Raw genomic sequence first — 21,643 nt, forward strand, 5'->3', positions numbered from 1 at the left:
TGCCACACTCGACTAGTAGCCATAGCCTCCGTCCTTGCCCTTCAGCCCTGCCCTTGCCTGCCCCGCCTGCTGCCTTTGCATCCATGCACCTGCGTCCCGCCTCCTCGGTGCTGCCCCAACGTGCTGCCCGTTGCTTGAGCTTGCAGCCTCGCTGCCCACTGCCCAAGTCTGTTGCCCAAAGCTGCTGCTCTCTGCCTCTACCCGCCACCCTGCTCGGAGAGAGTTGGACTCTCGGGGAGCTGTACTTGCGGACCTAATGATAAAGAAATACCGGAAGGGGTGCTAGTCTTTGGGGGCCAATACATCTTGGCTCGGAACTCCGCCATGCCGTGTTGTAGGTTCAGTTTCAGGAGGACTTCAACTATGCTTTACGGAGTTCAGATTTGGGGACGCTCAGTGGACCACCATGGCAGATCTGGTAGCACTGATGGATGGAGATGTATGGAGAGGCCTTTAGTCTCTACAATGTCTTGGATGATTCGGGCTAAGGCCTCAGTGCCACATGAGATTATTCGAGTCGAGCTAGCTGCCCTCCCTCTCGTGGTCGAGGCACTTACTAGATCAGGATCCTTCATGCATAGTTTATGGGACCTCCCCAGAGACAGATATACTCAGCTAGCCCTTGAGTCATCCCGACAACTAGCACTACAGGGGATACAACATGCTGGTATGGGCAGATGACATTATGGTTTCAGTCACAATATTTCAGCATGGATATCACATAGACAAAGATTACTAGACTCATACGTCAAGATCTGATTCAGCTAGATACCAGGAGCACTTGGGATACATCTGCGACACAGGAGTTGGGCACGAAGATGGATTTCTATAGAGAACATCTTTCAACTAACAGAGGATGGATATGTGATCAGACCGGCCTATATGGACACTCATTTATCCCATGGGATACGATGTGCTATTGGTCAGATGTGCACATCATCGCATCAGCTAGAGATTGAGATTGACAGATTTAGGAGAGTACCAGCAGAGCCAGAGACAGAGTTACATCACATTTGTCATTGTCCGGTATACTATGATATACGAGGCCGCTTTCATTGTCTATTCAGAGAGGGCTTTGGAATGTTGGTTAGAGTCATCAAATATCAGGATCAGAGATGCCTTGGGTTGTTTTTGCTAGAGCTACACAGACACAGGGAGAGTCTTTTGAGGAGATCAGGTAGTGGGAGACATTCACAGAGGGAGGTCACTGATTTTTTTAGAGCAGGGACTCGGGAGTCAGATGAGCAAGCTTCACAGCAGACTTAAAAGCCCACCTATACCAGAGGTGTAGGTGTTGATAGAGCCATTGAGCTCGAGAGAGCTAGACGCCCATGTCTACAAGGGCGACCAAGACACCAACGGAGGCTCCATCAAAGGATCATGACTATTCTAGCACGCCATGGGAGACGTCCAATACGGCTATTTACAGAGGTGGACATTGACGATGCTCTTCAACGACCGATGCAATGCTTTCTCGGACAACGCCTGATGCCGGGCATCCTCGGGCATTGATGATGTGATGATTTTCAATTTACTTCATTTTTTATTTTGTATTCAAACATTGTATTAGATCCACCAAGATTGATCAGTTTGGTCTCATAGGTTATTTTGGCCTTTTGAAGACATTTAATATATATTTTGTTTCGTTTCCTTTCATCTCTCTCTCTCTCTCTCTCTCTCTCTCATTTCATTACGTTGGGTGATGGATTATGAGGACCAGAGATGCCTCGGACTCTTTTTACTAGAGCTGAGGAGGCACAGGGACAAACTATTACAAGACAGTTCTCCACCAGCAGATCGACAGCGCACTATGCGTGACTTCTTCAGTAGAGAGGGAGAGGACCTTGGGACACAGACTCCGTCTATGGATACAACCACACCCTCAGGACCACGTCCATCGAGGCCTAGAGGAGTCCGTCTTGATCAGGCCACTGCACAGGGTCGTACTCGCCGTCCTCGACCACCCGAGCCTCGACCCAGACCCCGCCATTTGCACCAAATCAGAGGCATCATCGCTCGACATCGGAGACGAGTGCCACCTTTCAGCGGCCTCTCTATACTGGATCTACCCATCTGGGATATCCTGGGATAGAGGAAAGGGAGATAGAAGTTGATGGTCAGATTTGGATGGGATCAGTCATGTATTTGTACATATTCTTAGTTTTAGCTTTGTAGACTCAAACATCACTATGATGTTGAGTAGATCTTTTTTCTGTTTCAGTAGATGAGAGATGTATTACCAGATGTATAGTTTCTTGTCTCATGGGCCATTTTGGCTCTTTCGAGACGTTAATATATATTTCTTTCTTTCTTTCTTCTCTCCCTCTCTCTGTCTCTTTGTCATGGTATTTAATACCACCCCACAGTGGATCAGGAGGTCAGCGCCCGCCTTCACATACGGCCAGGAGAAGGTGGAGTATACAGATGCTTACACTTACCTTGGAGTGCTTTTTAGTGGGCCAGCATTTTCATTGAGGAGGGCAACAGAGACTAGATTGACCAGAGCCCATGCAACATTGGGTAGATTGGAAAGGATGTGTTCACAGGTTCAGTTTCAGGAGCCTCGGACGAAGCTCTGGCTCTTTGACACTTTGGTGGCTTTTGCACTGCTTTATGGAGCTGAGATTTGGGGACCTTCACTGGATCATCACGGGAGGACAGGCTGTAGTGATGGATGGGGGGACATGGAGAAGCCTCTAGTCTCTATGATCTCGCAGCTCATTAGAGCCAAGGCTTCAGTACCACGTGCTATTGTACGAGCAGAGCTAGCTGCCCCTCCACTGGTGGTTGAGGCGCTCACCAGATCTGTCTCCTTCATACACCGCATGTGAGAACTTCCCAGAGACAGATATGCACGCCTTGCACTTGAGTCCTCTCGACAGTTAGCCATGCAGGGAGATACAGCATGTTGGTATGGGGAGATGACATCAGCCACATGGGTTTAGCATAGACAGATTGCCTCCCTTCCAGTACTCACTGGATGCACCCTCTCTGACTCTTACACAATCTGAGATCACCAGGCTCATTCGCCAGGACTTGACTCAACTAGACACCAAGAGGACATGGATATAGCCAGCACATGAGCTGGGCACGAAGATGGGTTTCTACAGAGAGCATCTCCTCCAGCTTACGGAGGATGGTTTTGTGACGAGGCCCAGATACATGGACATCCACTTGTCTCATGGGATACGATGTGCTATTGGCCAGATACGCACATCTTCACACCAGCTGCGGATCGAGACTCGGAGATACAACGGAGTACCATTAGAGGCCAGGACATGCCCCGTGTGTGACATCGAGCTTGAGACAGAGTTGCACTACAAATGCCACTGCCTCGTCTACTACGAGATACGAGGCCACTTCCATTGCTAGTTCAGAGAGGGCTTTGGACCATTCTCTAGAGTCATGCGGTACGAGGATTAGAGATGCCCGGGCTTGTTTTTGCTCGAGCTGCGCAGACACAGAGAGAGCCTGATGAGAGGAGAGGCTAGCCAGTCTCAGAGACAGATCACAGACTTCTTTAGAGCTGCCACTGGACACCCGGAAGAGTTACTACCACAGCAGAGCTCGTCGCTTTACACTAGAGGCACACTGATTGACCGAGCGCCTGAGCTGGGGAGATCCAGACGCCCACGACTGCGGAGGACTACACAGCATCGACGGAGGCTGCATCAGAGGATTCAGGTCACTTTGGCTTGACATGCATGACGCCCGATCAGGCTACTGACCATGGAGGAGATTGATGAGATCCGCCAGCGACCGATGCTGGATCTCCTGTGATCTAGCTATCCCAGCTAGCTGTTTAGCTTCTTAGTCCACACATAGCAGTTTAGGATTTTTTAGGATTCCATAGTATTTTAATCAATGATGGGGGTGGAGAAGCCTTCACACACAAAGGCATGGAGAGTGGGCAAGAAGAGTGAGGGCCCCGGAGAATCTTCAAAGGAAAGAGCTCTCATACTACGCTTCCCTTCATTGGAAGAGAAGAAGGAATTCTTGAGGAAGAGACCTACTCTCAAGAAGACAGGTATTTTCTTAGGCGATGACCTCACTCTCTCACAACTTGCGCATATGAGAGAAGTAATGCCCGAGATTCAAGCGGCAAGGGAGAAGGGGAAGATGGCCTTTTACAGAGATGGTCGGGTGGTGATTGTAGAGCGGCGCTCTACATGACGGTGCGAGACCTATGGGACCACATTGAGGATGGCGACTTGGAATTGTAATGGGTCTATGAGGTTGGATGTTGGTGCCTTTGAGGACAGTTTCAGAGACAAGGACATTGTTTTCTTTTCAGAGACTCACCAGGCCCCTGGCCAACTGTTGCCACATGTGGTGGGATACAAATGGGAGACAGCCCACAGAACAGTCACGAGATCTGAGCATGGGAGTAGAGGTTCAGGAGGAGTAGCGGTGTTGTTTAGGGAGGAGCTACAGCCACTACTACATATTGTACGGAGAGATGATCAGGCTAGATACATGTGGGTGAGGCTGAGAGCTGACACAGGTCGATTTCTATATATTGCTATATGTTACTTCCCCCCCAGTACGTCAGTATATGCTGTATCCAGAGGGCAGTCGCCTTTCTCAATTCTAGATGATGATATATGGGAGTTTTCTAGGGATGGTGATATCATCCTCCTAGGAGACTTCAATGCTCGAATGGGCAACTGTCAGACAGTCTTCTACGACACTTCAGATGAGATGCTTAGAGAGTTGGATGTGGGTGAGCTGGGGTTTGACAGATGCTCACATGACAGAGAGCAGACTGAGTATGGGAGATACCTCACGGAGATGACGACTACACATGGGCTAGCCATACTTAATGGCTTACAGCAGTTTCCTGGAGCAGCAGGCTTCACATGCGTTCCACACAGACATGGGGCCAGTACAGTGGACTATGTTATGACACAGCCGAGCTTTATTCCTTGTATTCAAGATTTCACAGTGGGAGCCAGACCAGTGGGCGTAGCAGTGGATCATGCTCTCTTGACACTGTCCGTATCTTTTCAGTTTAGTACAGCCCAGAAATCAGGAGGCAGGTCACACACCCGTTATACATTTACACCAGAGACTGACTCGGTTTATACAGAGGCGATCTGGGATCGTCTATGCACAGTTGCTCCAGGCCTCTCAGTAGAGGAGTGCACTACTTTACTGATTGAGACACTACATGATGCAGCATCAGAGGCATACCCACACACTCAACCGGATCGGAGGCGACATTCTGGGAGCATGCCCCAGAATAGTTGGTATGATGAGGAGTGCAGAGAGATGAGAGCCCAGCTTCAGAGGGATCTTCATTTAGGAGTCATCACCTACAGACAGTCGCGGATTGCTTTCCGGCGTCTTGTGCGAAAGAAGAAACGAGCTTACCTGGCCCAGATGGAGCGAGACTTGTATCAGTTGTTCTTGAGTAGAGACTCAGGCGAGGCATGGCGACTCTTCCATGAGCACTCCCCTCCCCCAGTGATTACTTCTCCTGATGTGTGGGGCCAGTATGCGACATCGTTATATACGGTTCCTGGGCAGGATCCCCTTCCAGATCCTACAGAGCCATGTCCACCTACGAGCACCTTCTTTACCACTGAGATGGTAAAGAGAGCCATTGACAGGATGAGGACCAGGAGGGCTTACGATCATGACGGTCTAGTAGCGGAGCACTTTATACATGCTAGGGATATGCTGATGGAGGTTCTTGCAGTGTTGTTCAATCGTGCCATGTGTGAGGGATTACCTGAGACTTGGAGGTTGTCTACTATTGTGCCTATATTCAAGGCAGGTGATCCTACAGAGCCTGGAAATTACCGCACTATTATGGTTGGACACACACTGGCACGATTGTATGCATCCATTATTGAGCAGCAGTTGAGTAACTGGGCAGAGGGTGAGGGTGTACGGGCAAAGGGACAGGCAGGTTTCAGGAGGGGTTTCTCCACTCTTGACCATATTCTGACACTCAGAGCTATCATTGAGGAGGGCAGGTCACATGGGAGACGGATTTATTGTAGCTTTGTGGATTTCCGCAAAGCATTTGACATGGTACCGAGAGCTCGACTGATGCGCAGACTGCAGGAGATGGGGGTGCCCACAGTGTTGATTTGGGGGATTATGGCTTTATACAGATCAGTGATGGGACATGTACGCACCCCAGAGGGGATATCTGACTTAGTTCACTCCACTATCGGGGTGAAACAGGGTTGCCCATTGTCTCCTACTCTATTTGGTATGTATGTTGATGAGGTGTCTGATTACATTGACAGAGAGGGTGATAGAGGTGCCCAGTTGGCAGGGACGTGGATCCCATTGTTGTTATATGCTGATGATATTGTCTTGATCTCTGACTCACCAGAGGGTATGCAGCGACAGTTGGATGCATTACACAGTTTTGCAGCGGATAGTGGATTGTCTGTAAACCTTGGTAAAACCAAGGTCATGGTGTTTAACACCACACCGCAGTGGATCAGGAGATCGGCACCGACCTTCACGTATGGTCAAGAGATTGTGGAGTATACAGATGCATACACTTACCTTGGGATAGTCTTCACTGGGCGGAGGTTTTCTTTGGGGAGAGCAGCAGAGACTAGACTGACCAGAGCTTATGCGGCCTTGGGAGGCTTGGAGAGGATGTGTTCGCAGGTTCAGTTCCAGGAACCTCGGACAAAGTTATGGCTCTTTGATACTTTAGTAGCCTCAGCTATGATGTATGGGGTACAGGTATGGGGACCTCCTGTAGGCCAGGATGGTTGGAGACGTATGGAGAGGCCCTTGGTATCTATGATCTCCCGATTGATTAGAGCCAAGGCCTCCGTACCTCACGCGATCATTCGAGCAGAGCTAGCTGCCCCCCGCATGGAGATTGAGGCGCTTACCAGATCAGTGTCCTTTGTGCACAGCCTATGGGATACTACTAGAGACAGATATGCTAGACTGGCCCTTGAGTCTTCCAGACAGTTAGCTCTACAGGGGGACACTTCATGCTGGTATGCACAGATGACTTCATGGTTTCAGACGCATGGCTTCACCATGGACAGGTTGCCCCCTTTCCAGTATTCTCTTCAGGCACCCTCGCTGTCTCTTACACGGGTGGAGATCACTAGACTCATTCGTCAGGACCTGATCCAGCTCGACACCAGGAGGACATGGATAGAGCCGCCTCAGGAGTTGAGCACGAAGATGGCTTTCTATAGAGAGCATCTTCTCCACCTCACAGGAGATGGGTTTGTGATTCGACCCAGCTACATGGACACACATATGTCTCATGGTTTGCGTTGTGCCATTGGTCAGATACGCACATCCTCACATCAGCTCGAGATTGAGACTGGTAGATTCAGAGGGATACCAGCAGACAACAGGATATGCCGATTATGCCAGAGAGAGCCAGAGACAGAGTTGCACTACATATGTCATTGCACAGTGTTCTATGAGATACGGGGGCGTTTCCACTGCTTATTCAGAGAGGGTTTTGGTCCTCTATCTAGGGTCATGAGTTATGAGGATCAGAGATGTCTTGGACAGGTATAGAGACACTTTACTGGGGAGAGCTAGAGAGAGGCAGTCCCAGAGACACATTACAGATTTCTTTTCACTAGATATGGGACAGCCAGAGGAGCAGCCACCACTGCAGAGCTCGTCCCACACTCATTTGACCACTACTGGCACTCTCATCTACTTGAGTTACACAGGTATAGAGACACTTTACTGGGGAGAGCTAGAGAGAGGCAGTCCCAGAGACACATTACAGATTTCTTTTCACTAGATATGGGACAGCCAGAGGAGCAGCCACCACTGCAGAGCTCGTCCCACACTCATTTGACCACTACTGGCACTCTCATCGACCGAGCATTGGAGCTACACAGATACAGACGACCGCGACTGAGGAGAGGAGCTACACAGCATCGACGGAGACTACAACAGAAGATTCGAGCCATACTCTCTCGACATTCAGAGTGCAGATGAGGATGGATCCTCACCATTTCTTCCATCTTTGTTTCACACACTGTTACATCCAGTTTACCGGGTACCTATTGTATCAGTTGCTACACCCACGTAGTTTTAGATTGTAGTAGTAGTAGTAGTATTTTGTTCCACTTCTAGTTCTTTTCTAGTTCTTTTGTACCCAGACATGGTATTAGATTCACTATTTTGTAACTGATTGGTCTCATAGGTCATTTTGGCCTTTTGAAGACGCTAATATAACATTTCATTTCATTTCATTTCTCTCTCTCTCTCTCTCTGGTGTTTTCCACTAGCGATCTCTCTTCCTCTTGCTAGGGATACCCTTCCCTTGCCGTGTGCACACCCTCTTGGTGTGGCATTGATTGTGGTGAGTTACCGTGCTCGTACGGTGGGCGGTTTGCGCTAGGAGCTTAAGTACGAGGAGATCCATCGCAATAGATCCGAGATCTATTGGCTGCCCGATCTAGAGAGGAGGTTTACTCGCGGTTGCATACAAGTTTATCACCTGATTCACCCTTTTCCAATGCACCTTTGACATGGTATCAAAGCCACGACGGGCTCTTGAAGCGGATCGGTGATTTGTACGAGTTTTTGGTGCTGAATTTTTGCGATGAAAAGAGACGGTTTGCTGTTTTTTTTGCGTTTTTCACTCGCTTGGGGCTGATTTTGCCTGTAGTGGGCAGATTTGCAAATTTTCTCTCTTCTACCTCGACTTAGCCTTGTCACATGCCCAAGTTCTCCAACACCATGGAGAGGAGTGATGACTTCGACACAAATTCAGCCCGTGATGACGAAGTACATCATGGGGATGGGACAAGTGGTGGTGGACCAACCGTCAACGAGGAGTCGGAAATTGGTCCCAGTTCTACTTTGTGATCAACCAATCAAGATTTCTACCCTCCCTACCTTTCCCTCGGATTGGCAATTGAATGGAGACAACTGTGCCATTTGGAAAGCTACCATGATGGTGTTCTTCGATTCTTACGAGCTTGGAGGTTTTGTCTCAAGCAACTTTCAAAACCCTAAGGACTCTGCAGGAGCAAAGTTATGGGAGCGCATTAATGCTCGAATCCGGTCTTTCATTATCCTCAACAATACACCATCAGTTATCAGTCGACTATATACGATTGCGAAGCTGATTTGGGACGGGCTTTCTTCACTTTATGATTGAGTTTCTCCAATGAAGCGGATAGCCCTTGAGGTGCAATTGAGAACCCTGGATGCGAAGCACTCTTCCATGCGGGATCACATCAACAAATTGCAGGAGATTCAACGAGAGATACTTCATATGGGAAAGCTTAAAAGTTCAGAGGATATGGCCACCCAACTTTTGGCCCAATTGCCTCCTTGGTACACGAACTTCTATTCTTCATTGATTACGAGTGGCCGGCTGAATACTATCTCTTGGGACGAGATTGTTCCAATGGCATTGGACCATGAGGAGCAATTTAATACGGGGAAGAAGTCAGGCTTCGAAGCCTTGACTGGCTCTTCCAACAACAAGAAGCAGAAGGGTAAGAAGAAAAGCAACAACACCAAGGACAAGAAGAATGATGCTGAATGAGAAACCTTGAAGGCGGAACGACATTGCAACAACTACGGTCAGTAGGGATATTATTGGAGGAAGTGTCCAAAGCAAGTTGAAGATGCTTCGACTTCTTCGGCGGCAGTGGTGTAGTGACCAACCTTTGTTCAAAGGACTCTCTTGAAACATCCGAGGTTGTGTCAACTCTTGCGGCTCGAGATGATCATTGGCGGCAGTGACTCTTGCGGCTCGAGATAATCATGATTGGATTTTGGATAGTGGTGCTTCACGATACATGACACCTTTGAAGGATCTTTCTTCGAACATGCAACGACATTGTGGTACCATCTTTATTGGTGAAAAATCTGAAATTCCTATTCACAACGAGGGATCTATGGAGCTGATTCTTGATGGCAAAGGGAGTATGCATACCTCCAAGGTCCTTTATGCTCCGAAGTTGGGATTTCATCTTATGTCTGTGCACGAGATGCGCAATCTTGGCATGGAGGTGATTTTTACAGAGGATGCAGTATCTATTTGGGATCGGTAATCCGGCAAGGAGGTCAGAGAGGCCTCAGTGGAGAACGGACGCTATAGACTCCATGCTCTTTCTTGGGCGACACGGATACCTACAGGTGATCTTTAGATTTGGTTATTTGAACAATGATGCTCTTCGGCTTGCTTTTCGTGATCAGATGCTTACAGGCTTACCAGATGTTGGGAACTAAGCATTTGAAATGCATAACTTGCATTTGCGGGAAGCAACATCGAGAATCTATTCATAGGCTTGCTACACGCCGAGCCATTGCTGTTTTGGAGTTGGTTCACACTGATCTTTGTGGACCTATGTAGACCCCTCCCCTCCACAAGGCTCTCTATTTCATGTTGCTGGTGGATGATTTCAGCTGCTTTACTTGGGTATACTTTCTACACACAAGTATGAGGCATTTGGCCTCTTCAAGAATTGGCGCTCTCTTGTGGAGAAAGAAATCAATGAAGTGTTGAAGACTATTCGATTGGACATAGGAGAGGAGTTTACCTCCAAAGCTTTTATTTAGTTTTGTGCGGACCATGGCATCAAGCACGAGCTTGCAAATACCGGATCACCTTTAGAAAATGAAGTTGTGGAGCGGAAGAATAGGACAATGGTAGAAATGGCACCGACCATGAATGAGCATCGAGAGTTGCCAAAGTCTTTATGGGAAGAGGGAGTTGTGATGGTAGTTCATACCATAAACCGATCTCCAACCTCTTTAGTTCCTGGGAAGACCTTGTTTGGAGCCTATTTTGGTAAGAAGCCCGATGTCTCTCATTTTTAGAGTTTTGGGAGTGATGCATATGTCCATGTACCGAAGGAGCAGAGGGGCAAGTTTGACCCCAAGTCCAAAAGAATATATTTTGTCAGCTATAACTCTCTCTTTCAAAGCGTTATCGACTTTATGATCCAGAGAAGAAGGATACTGTAGTTAGCCATGATGTTTTCTTCGACGAGGTTTTACCTTCAGAGTGGGCTATCGCCTCCAAGTATTCCATGAAGACCCTTGATGTGCCGATACTTGGAGACCCAGATTTTGTTTTGTCTCTTGATGAACCCTCTTCTCCTAATCGTGTCCCTCAGGCTTCGGAGGAGAATGCACCCCCGCACCCATTCCCAATGATACAAATGACAATGGTTCTTCTTGGAGTCTGCAACTCGCTTAGTTGCGATCAAGGAGAAGGAGAAGCGGCTCCGTTGGGGCTTTGCTTCTTACAATAGATACAGAAGAGCCACACTCGTAGACCATGGATGGAGGAGCAGATGCAGTAGGCTCAACAGGAGCTGATCACCATTAAGCAGCGGCGCCATGTGTTTGCCTTTCATCATCAGGCATCTTAGTGGACCCAAGTAGGAGATCTAGTTACTGGTAAGTTCTTTGAGACTGTGGGCCCTCGCCATGCAGGCACCAATGTTTCTCGGTTGAGGAGGCCCGATGGGTGAGCTGATACAGAGCTCGAGGATATGCATGGAGTTGCTATTGGCTTTTGTCACAGACATCTGACGTGTCAGGAACTGAAGAACATAGCCAACCTATAGATCCCGGCCAAGGGGCCTAAATCCTAAGTGAAGAAGTAGAAGTACCTGAAGAAGTTTTACCAACTTGCAAAGTCTTGCCGAGTTGCCTATTTTTGTTAGTTGAGGAGGCCCGATGGGTCAGTTGCTACAGAGCTCCAGGATATGCATGGAGTTGCTACTGGCTTTTGTCACAAACTGCTGATGTGTCACGCCACTGAAGAACGGAGCCAACTTACAGATTCCGGCGGACGGTGGGCCTAAATCCTAAGTGAAGAAGCAGAAGTAGTAGAAGAAGTTTTACCAACTTGCAAAGTCTTGCCGAGTTGCCTATTTTTGTCAATTGGGGAGGCCCGATGGGTCAGTTGCTACAGAGCTCGAGGATATGCATGGACTTGGTACTGGCTTTTGTCACAAATTGCTCACGTGTCAGGACACTGAAGAACGGAGCCAACCTGCAGATCCCGGCTGAGGGGCCTAAACCCTTAGTGAAGAAGCAGAAGTAGCAGAAAAGGTTTTACCAACTTGCAAAGTTTTGCCGAGTTGCCTATTTTTGTCAGTTGAGGAGGCCGGATGGGTCAGTTGCTACAGAGCTCGAGGGTATGCATGGAGTTGCAACTGGATTTTGTCAGAAACTGCTGACGCGTCAGGCCACTGAAGAATGGAGCCAACTTGCAGATCCCGGCGGATGGTAGGCCTAAATCCTAAGTGAAGAAGCAGAAGTAGTAGAAGAAGTTTTACCAACTTGCCTAAGTGAAGAAGCAAAAGTAGTAGAAGAAGTTTTACCAACTTGCAAAGTCTTGCCGAGTTGCCTATTTTTGTCAGTTGAGGAGGCATGATGGGTCAGTTGCTACAAAGCTCGAGGATATGCATGGAGTTGCTACTCGCTTTTGTCACAAATTGCTAACGTGTCAGGACACTGAAGAACGGAGCCAACCTGCAGATCCCGGCCGAGGGGCTTAAACCCTAAGTGAAGAAGCAGAAGTAGCAGAAGAAGTTTTACCAACTTGCAAAGTTTTGCCGGGTTGCCTATTTTTGTCAGTTGAGGAGGCCGGATGGGTCAATTGCTATAGAGCTCAAGGATATGCATGGAGTTGCTACTGGCTTTTGTCACAAACTGTTGACGTGTCAGGCCACTGAAGAACGGAGCCAACTTGCAGATCCCGACGGACGGTGGGCCTAAACCCTAAGTGAAGAAGCAGAAGTAGTAGAAGAAGTTTTACCAACTTGCCTAAGTGAAGAAGCAAAAGTAGTAGAAGAAGTTTTACCAACATGCAAAGTATTGCCAAGTTGCCGATTTTTGTCAGTTGAGGAGGCCTGATGGGTCAGTTGCTATAGAGCTCAAGGATATGCATGGAGTTGCTACTGGCTTTTGTCACAAATTGCTGACGTGTCAGGACATTGAAGAACGGAGCCAACCTGCAGATCCCGACCGAGGGGCCTAAACCCTAAGTGAAGAAGCAGAATTAGAAGAAGTTTTACCAACCCTCTAAAGTCTTGCCGATTTTTACCTATTTTTGTCAGTCGAGAAGGCCCGATGGGTCAGTTGCTACAGAGCTCGAGGATATGCATGGAGTTGCTACTAGCTTTTGTCAGAAATTGCTGACATGTGAGGCCACTGAAGAACGGAGCCAACTTGCAGATCCCGGCCGAGGGGCTCAAACCCTAAGTGAAGAAGCAGGAGTAGCAGAAGAAGTTTTACCAACTTGCAAAGTCTTTCCAAGTTGCCTATTTTGTCAGTTGAGGCGGCTCGAAGGGTCAGTTGCTACAGAGCTCGAGGATATGCATGGAGTTGTTACAGGCCATTGTATCTACAATGTTTGCAATTGGACAGAGTTCTGGCTTTAAGTTGCTATGAAGAAGTGTCAAAGAAAGCTCAGATAAAGGCCAATGAATGTTTGAAAGATAAAGGAATTGAAAAGGGTGATCTTGTGTTGTGATACAATAGTAAGTTAGACAATACTTTCGAGAAAAAGTTTCAAATCAAATTGGAAGGTCCTTTTACTGTTGTGAACAAGTTTGACAATGGCACATATCAGTTGGCAAATTTGGGTGGTGCACATCATAAATATTGTATTAATGGTTACAGACTGAAGAAATATCTGACACGTTTGATGATAATTGTGACAGATGAAATGCTATCAATAGAGGAAGATAGTGTGACGACATCTGAGAATGTGAATGAGGTTTTGGGGAATGAGTTGCAGCAGTTGTTCACCCTAGAAACCTCTGCTTTTTATGAATGATCCAGTAGGCTAGGGGGAGTTGGCAAGCTATGTCAGGCATTTTTTTGATGAACATAAAGTCATTAGATCATGCCAAAAAGCTTGCCCAGTAGCCTCATGTATATATGTGTACATAGCCCTCCAAGTCTTGGAATTGACCACGTAAACATTCATGTATAAAGGTGTGGTTTTGCTAGGCTTGGATGCTGATGTTTTGGGTTGTTCGAGTCCCCAAGACATGGTTTTTAATAAACATTTTCAGCCGTGCTTTATAGCTCATGAATCAGACTTGTGCATCATGAGTTATGAGCATCCGAAGTAGGCGGTCTCAACTTGGAAAGTCAGTGCAGTTGCATGTGGCCAGGGCAACCGGGCCAACTTGATAATTTGAATTAGAAATGTTGAGATTTGTGAATTCTAGAAGTAGCTGAGAACTTGGGCTCCAAGCCGTGTGTTACGGTGTGTCATTCGGTGACCGGAGCTGCAAGTTATGCTTTGAAAGGTGTTCGAGAAGTTCTCCTACTTGAGGAAGAAACTGGAAATTTATATTTATTGGGCTTGAGAGAGTTGCGAGGATTGGGGAGGAAGTTGCCATGTGGCATGGGAATTATCTCACATGAGAAGGGCAAAGTGTCACGTGACACATCCCAACCCTATGTGTCCGTGGACAAGCTACACCATAGCAGGGTTCCGAGAGTCAAGTCAAGTTAGATTAGAAGTGATCTGGCACTTTTTGTGAGTCTATTCGTAGACCTTAGCAATAGATGCATATCCTCCGGTTGCACACAGCATGATCATCAGTATTCCCTTCAGATTCCATCAGAGTCAGTTTGGGAATTTTTCAAGTGACTTTATCCCATTTTCCCTATTTTTGACATTTTTCACTTATTTATTAAGTGACTTTTGTTGGGTAGTCAGTAGGGCAAATTGGGTAACTTAATATATAAGCAAACCCAAGCTAGCACTCCACAACAGAAGAGGCAGCAGGAGCATTTTGCTCAACAAGCAACTTCTCAGCAAGACCAACCCCCGCGACTACTCTGGCGTTTTCTCCACAGAAGACGTAGCGTTTTTGCATCAGATCAGCCTTGGCGATTTGTGCACAGCAGATCAGCCCCGGCATCATCACGACACAGCAGATCAGCCTAGCGTTTTTGCATTTGCAGAACCCCGGCGACAGAAGGACCAATTTCAGCCCCTGGCGTTTTTGGATTTCAGCAGCAAATTAAGACCGGCATTATTCACCTAAAGTGCAGCAGATTCAGCCCGTAAAGACCATCAGTTTTCAGCCCTAAGAAACCTCATTTTTCAGCCAAGAAAACATAGTCAAAACAGTCATTTGCAGCCACCGAAATAGTCCTGAAATTCAGCGATTAGAAGATCTCAGATTTCAGCCATCGTCATCGTCGTCGTCATCGTCATCGGCATAGACCAAGTTGCATAGTCCATTGCATACGCATTGTACACCTTTGTGCAATCAAAGAATAGACCACTCTCGTCGATGAGAGTGGGGCCTTAGGAGGAGGGTTTTACAACCTCTCGGTGTCGTATCTCTTCTCTCCTTCTCTCAGTCTCATTCACTTGCACGCACAATATCCATCACTTTGTTCATGATCATAGCACTCTCCATAAGACGGAAAGCTCTCTTTTTCCCTAAGAACTAAAAGGAACCTTGAGCATAAAGGTCACTAATCTTGAGAAAATACAACATTCATTCCGCTGCACCTAACATTGGTATCAGACCTTTGGAAGTGTTTTTGCATTACTCAAGGAAAGAACCACAATAAATTTTTTTTTTCTTGTTGCGATCGCATGAACGCAAGTTTACTTGGGCGTGGCGATTCCTAATCGTGTTTTGTTGAAGAGTGACAGGAATCCCAAGAAAGAAGGGCTTGTCCAGCCTCCCCTTGTGTATCTTTTCACTTATTGAGAGCGGACCGTGCACTTAGCGGCCGGCCAATTGACGTGAGGTGGGAAAAAGCAACCTTGGTGTGAGCGCAAGGGCGCCAAGGGGTGTGTCCGCAGAAAGGAGTAGAACTCGGGTGAAGAGAAGATCCTTCTCAAACGCGATTTGCAAGCGAAAGAAAACCTCAAGAACCTCAAGAACTCAAGACCCCCAAGAACCTAAGTTCCTCATGAACTGAAGAACCCACAAGAACCCACGACTTCAGAATGATCATCACGCGAAGCGGAATGGATACTTCGCTTGGAGGTGATGAGCATGAGAAATGCGAAGACCAGGAGGTTTTTCCGACCCTTCCTCATCTACGACACCGATTGCACTAACTCCAATGGAGGAGTTGGAGCTGTTGTTTATGGAACAGAATTTACAACGCAAAACAAAAATGCCGTAAGAATGGCAGCCATAGCGCGTGAGCACGAGCAAGCGCGCTTGGAAGCGAAAGAACGACAAGCCAAATTGGATCGTGAATTCAAAGAAAGAAAAGCAAAAATGGAACGCAGACACGCAGAAGACGAAGCAGAAAGACAAGCAGAAAGACAAGCAGCGAACAAAGCAAGACAAGCAGAATTTGATCGCGAGATCAAAGCAAGAAGGGAAGAGTTTTTGCGACTCTTTTCTGAAGCTAAGGCACTGATGCAAGAGATTCGGGAAAAGGAGACTCTCTCAGTCTCTTCTTATCCAAAGCATGACACACAGGGTTTGCATGATTGTGTGAAGCATGATGATTTGATTGACAATGATTTGCATGATGATTTGAATGACAAGCATGATGATTTGGATGACAAAGATAAGCATGAGGATTTGAATGATATTGCTAAGCATGATGATTTGGATGCCAATGACAAGCATGATGTTTTGCATGATCAAGATGTGATTTCTCCCAAGCATGATGAGTTGCATGAAGATGATGTGATTGTTCACAAGGATGAGGTGTTAGTGGATGCTTTTTCTAGCGAAGCTAACCTCATTGCAGATTCGATCGATCACAAAGAACCGATCTTGGCTTTCGAGTCGAGGTCCACAGATCCCCCACAAGAAGATTCGATAGATATCGAAGAACCGATCTTGGCTCTCGAGCCTTGGTTCAAAGAACCCTCACAGGAAGTATTATGTGTTCGCATGATTGATACGCACGCTTTGTTCGAATGTTTCATTCGTGATCGTTTCCTATATTTTAGTCAGCATCGTTATGTGATCCCTTTTCCTAGGCATGACACATTGTATGTTGAACACATTTCTCTCATGGATGAGCACGAATGTATGCGGATTTTTCATGAAAAGCTGAAAAGTATGTATGTAAGGAAGTCACATTCCATGTCTCTTCCTTGGCATGACACAGTTCCAAACGAGCACATGACAGTATAAGCACCAAGCGTGGGCATTTCCATTGTGTTTTGCCACAGTTGATTGCTCTAGATCATAAGAGAAAGATTCGATCTCATTGTTTGCATGTCTTGGATGAACGGTTTGGCACTCCGTCTATTTGTTCATCTACATTGCATGCACAGTCTTTAGCGAAGACAAGATTTTTTCCCTTCACTTTACATGGAATGGGTATGTTCATGGTTTTGTGTTGGAGATGGTTTCAGGAATTTTCAGCCATGGAGATTCTTGAAGACGAAAGAAGCAGGACTCTAGACAAACATGAAGAAAGGAAGGAATCTTTGAAGACTTTGTGTCACTTTCGGCGCGGCCCAACGAAGAAGGCTTTGCAGACATTCATGAAGTTCAAGTACCGCACGACCCACACCTTAAAGTGGGCCAGCGAAGAGTCCCTTCCAGGATTCCGGATGCTCTTGGCGATCTCCCTCGACGCCATAGAGTTCGGTACCAGTACCTCACTTTCAAAAGGAGGGGATGTCACGTGACACATCCCAACCCTATGTGTCTGTGGACAAGCTACACCATAGCAGGGTTCCCAGAGTCAAGTCAAGTTAGATTAGAAGTGATCTGACACTTTTTGTGAGTCTATTCGTAGACCGTGTATGCCCAGTCACTTAGCAATAGATGCATATCCTCCGGTTGCACACAGCATGATCATCAGTATTCGCTTCAGATTCCATCAGAGTCAGTTTGGGAATTTTTCAAGTGACTTTATCCCATTTTCCCTATTTTTGACATTTTTCACTTATTTATTAAGTGACTTTTGTTGGGTAGTCAGTAGGGCAAATTGGGTAACTTAATATATAAGCAAACCCAAGCTAGCACTCCACAGCAGAAGAGGCAGCAGGAGCATTTTGCTCAACAAGCAACTTCTCAGCAAGACCAACCCCCGCGACTACTCTGGCGTTTTCTCCACAGAAGACGTAGCGTTTTTGCATCAGATCAGCCTTGGCGATTTGTGCACAGCAGATCAGCCCCGGCATCATCACGACACAGCAGATCAGCCTAGCGATTTTGCATTTGCAGAACCCCGGCGGCGGAAGGACCAATTTCAGCCCCTGGCGTTTTTGGATTTCAGCAGCAAATTAAAACCAGCATTATTCACCTAAAGTGTAGCAGATTCAGCCCGTAAAGACCATCAGTTTTCAGCCCTAAGAAACCTCATTTTTCAGCCAAGAAAACGCAGCCAAAACAGTCATTTGCAGCCACCGAAACAGTCCCGAAATTCAACGATTAGAACATCTCAGATTTCAGCCATCGTCGTCATCCTCGTCGTCGTCATCGGCATAGACCAAGTTGCATAGTCCATTGCATACGCATTGTACACCTTTGTGCAATCAAAGAATAGACCACTCTCGTCGACGAGAGTGGGGCCTTCGGAGGAGGGTTTTACAACCTCTCGGTGTCGTATCTCTTCTCTCTCCTTCTCTCAGTCTCATTCACTTGCACGCACAATATCGATCACTTTGTTCATGATCATATCACTCTCCATAAGACGGAAAGCTCTCTTTTTCCCTAAGAACTAAAAGGAACCTTGAGCAATAAAGATCACTAATCTTGAGAAAATACAACATTCATTCCGCTGCACCTTACACAAAGGGGAGAATGGAGTATATAGGCTAAAGGGGGAACCCCCATTAGGTGTATCCCCTTGTGTAGAGCTTGAGATAATGGGCTCGTGGGCTCTTGGGGAGAGAGGGGCGCCTTTTCCAGCTGTCCACACTGCTTGGCCAGGCGCTTTGTCCCATTTTGGTCCACATGACACTTGTCCCCACCCCATTCTCTTAGTGAAAGGATGAGCGACACCTCATTTTCCACCTAAAAAAGGCAAAAAATGAACCAATTAAAAGAGGCCTACAAAGAGAGCGTTGTTGGCTGAGAAGAGAGAGAAAATTTTTGGGGATAAAAGATAAGAAAGCCCCCATTTTAATAGTTGCAATACCTGCAAAGAGCTCATTTCTGAGCGAGAAAGAGTACACTCCTGTTTCGGGCGGCCATAACTTTTTCATTTTTCATCTTTCTTTTGCCTATGGATACTGTACGGACATCTCCACGAGACGAGCTACGTCATGATGTCCTCGGTTTCTCCTAATTTTGAGTGTGTTTCATGCTGGAAGGGTTTTTCATAAATCTCTACAGGTGTTTATCCGAGGTGTTTTCGGCGGCGTAATAGTTCTTTCCTTCCGACGGTGTGATTCCTGCAAGGCTATAGAGGGACTCGTTTTTCTTGTCGTTTGCACGCTAACAACGTGTCAGGCCACTAAAGAACGGGTGAACCTGCAGATCCCGGTCGAGGGGCCTAATCCCTAAGTGAAGAAGCAGAAGTAGCAGAAGAAGTTTTACCAACTTGCAAGGTTTTGCCGAGTTGCCTATTTTTGTCAGTTGAGGAGGCTGGATGGGTTAGTTGTTACACAGCTCGAGGATATGCATGGAGTTGCTACTGGCTTTTGTCACAAACTGCTGACGTATCATGCCACTGATGAACGGAGCCAACCTGTAGATCCCGGCAGACTGTGGTCCTAAACCCTTTGAAGAAGGAGAAGTAGTAGAAGAAGTTTTACCAACTTGCAAAGTCTTGCCGAGTTGCCTATTTTTGTCAGTTGAGGAGGCCCGATGGGTCAGTTGCTACAGAGCTCGAGGATATGCATGGAGTTGCTACTTGATTCTGTCACAAACTGCTGACGTGTCAGGGAGCCAACTTGCAGATCTCGGGTGAGGGGCCTAAACGATTAAGTGAAGAAGCATAAGTAGAAGAAGAAGTCTAACCAACCCTTTAAAGTCTTGCCGAGTTTTGCCTATTTTTGTCAGTTCAGGAGGCTTGATGGGTCAGTTGCTACAGAGCTCGAGGATATGCATGGAGTTGCTACTGGCCTTTATCACAGACTGCTTTCATGTCAGGCCACTGAAGAACGGAGCCAAACTGTAGATCCCGGCCAAGGGGCCTAAACCCTAAGTGAAGAAGCAAAAGTAGTAGAAGAAGATTTACCAACTTTCAAAGTCTGTCCGAGTTACCTATTTTTGTCAGTTGAGGAGGCTCAATGGGTCAATTGCTACAGAGATCAAGGATATGCATGGAGTTGCTACTGGCTTTTGTCACAAACTACTGACGGGTCAGGCCATTAAAGAACGGAACCAACCTATAGATCCCCACTGAGGGGCCTAAGCCTAAGTGAAGAAGCAGAAGTAGTAGAAGAACTTTTACCAACTTGCAAAGTCTTGCCCTGTTGCCTGTTTTTCTCAGATAGGAGGCCGGATGGGTCAGTTGCTACAGAGCTCGATGATATGCATGGAGTTGCTACTGGATTTTGTCACAAACTGCTGATTGTGTCAGGAAACTAAAGAACGGAGCCAACCTGTAGATCTTGGCCGAGGGGCCTAAACCCTAAGTGAAGAAGCAGAAGAAGTTTTACCAACTTGCAAAGTCTTCCCGAGTTGCCTATTTTTGTCAGTTGAGGAGGCCCAAGGGGGAAGTTGCTACAGAGCTCGAGGATATGCATAGAGTTGCTACTGGCTTTTGTCACAAACTGCTGAATGTGAGGCCACTGAAGAACAGAGCCAACCTGTAGATCTCGGTTGAGGGGCCTAAACCCTAAGTGAAGAAGTAGAGTAGCAGAAGACGTTTTACCAACTTGCAAAGTCTTGCCGAGTTGCCTATTTTTAAAGAGGAGTTTCTGCCAACTTATGGGACCCCATCCGATGGGGCCCAAGAGACCTAAAGGGATTAAATAAAGTAGGGCCACACACAGACTCACACTCTATTTGCGTAAAAGGTGATGACGTGGCAATTGTACGAACAGCCCGCAAAGCGCGCCTACTGATGACATGACAACCTATAGGGATTTCCATTTTTTGCGGTGGCTTGCTGACATGGCAGCCTATACGGATTTCCGTGATTTATACTTGTTGATTTTCAGTGCCAGCTTTTGGACCAAATGCTTTTGAGTTTGAAGGCTTTTGATGTAAACTGCTTTTCATAAGCGAAGGGCCTTTAAATATGTGTAGAGCACTCACTCTCTGGCACGTTTCAGCGTGAAGGTCCAGAGCGCGACTACCGGTATTGTACTGAGTTCAAGTAATATAAAGAAATACCGAAAGGGGTGCCAAGGTTTGGGGCTAGTACTCTCTGGGGTGGAATTAGTCTGCTCTTTTCTATTGGCACGTGGTGCCGGTCTTGTGACAGTGGTATTAGAACATCAGACGTGTGCTTTTCTGAAAGCATACCGGTTCTACAAAAGAGCAGACAGAGCAAATTGACGCTTCCAAAGGCTACTGGAATTTTATTTGAAGAATCTTCGTGCTCCGACCCGGGACTTATTAGCCACGCCCACCCTTCCTTCATCCCGCATCGGGCGCGCTCCCGTCTTCATCGCTCTATCTTACAGGGCATAAGCCGTAAAGATCACTTGCAAGAGAAGGATCAAGGATTTGTTTCGAGCTGCTGTTTTTCTCAGAGGTAGTGCCATACAGAGGTTGATGACTATACCTACCAAGCTGCACACTCCAATGTCTTGGCAAGCTTTCAAGAAAATTTCTACCTGAAG

At 46.9% G+C, this 21,643-nt stretch overlaps 1 protein-coding gene across 2 annotated transcripts in view; it reads left to right on the forward strand.

Annotated features, from left to right (window-relative positions):
• Positions 1-21,643, forward strand: part of LOC147448793 (putative proline-rich receptor-like protein kinase PERK11) — a 150,242-nt gene that overhangs the window by 61,586 nt on the left and 67,013 nt on the right. The gene's annotated exons all lie outside the window — the stretch shown is intronic.

The sequence above is a fragment of the Adiantum capillus-veneris genome, chromosome 10 (assembly GCF_014529385.1).
Source record: "Adiantum capillus-veneris isolate H3 chromosome 10, ASM1452938v2, whole genome shotgun sequence".
Classification (NCBI taxonomy): Eukaryota; Viridiplantae; Streptophyta; class Polypodiopsida; order Polypodiales; family Pteridaceae; genus Adiantum; species Adiantum capillus-veneris.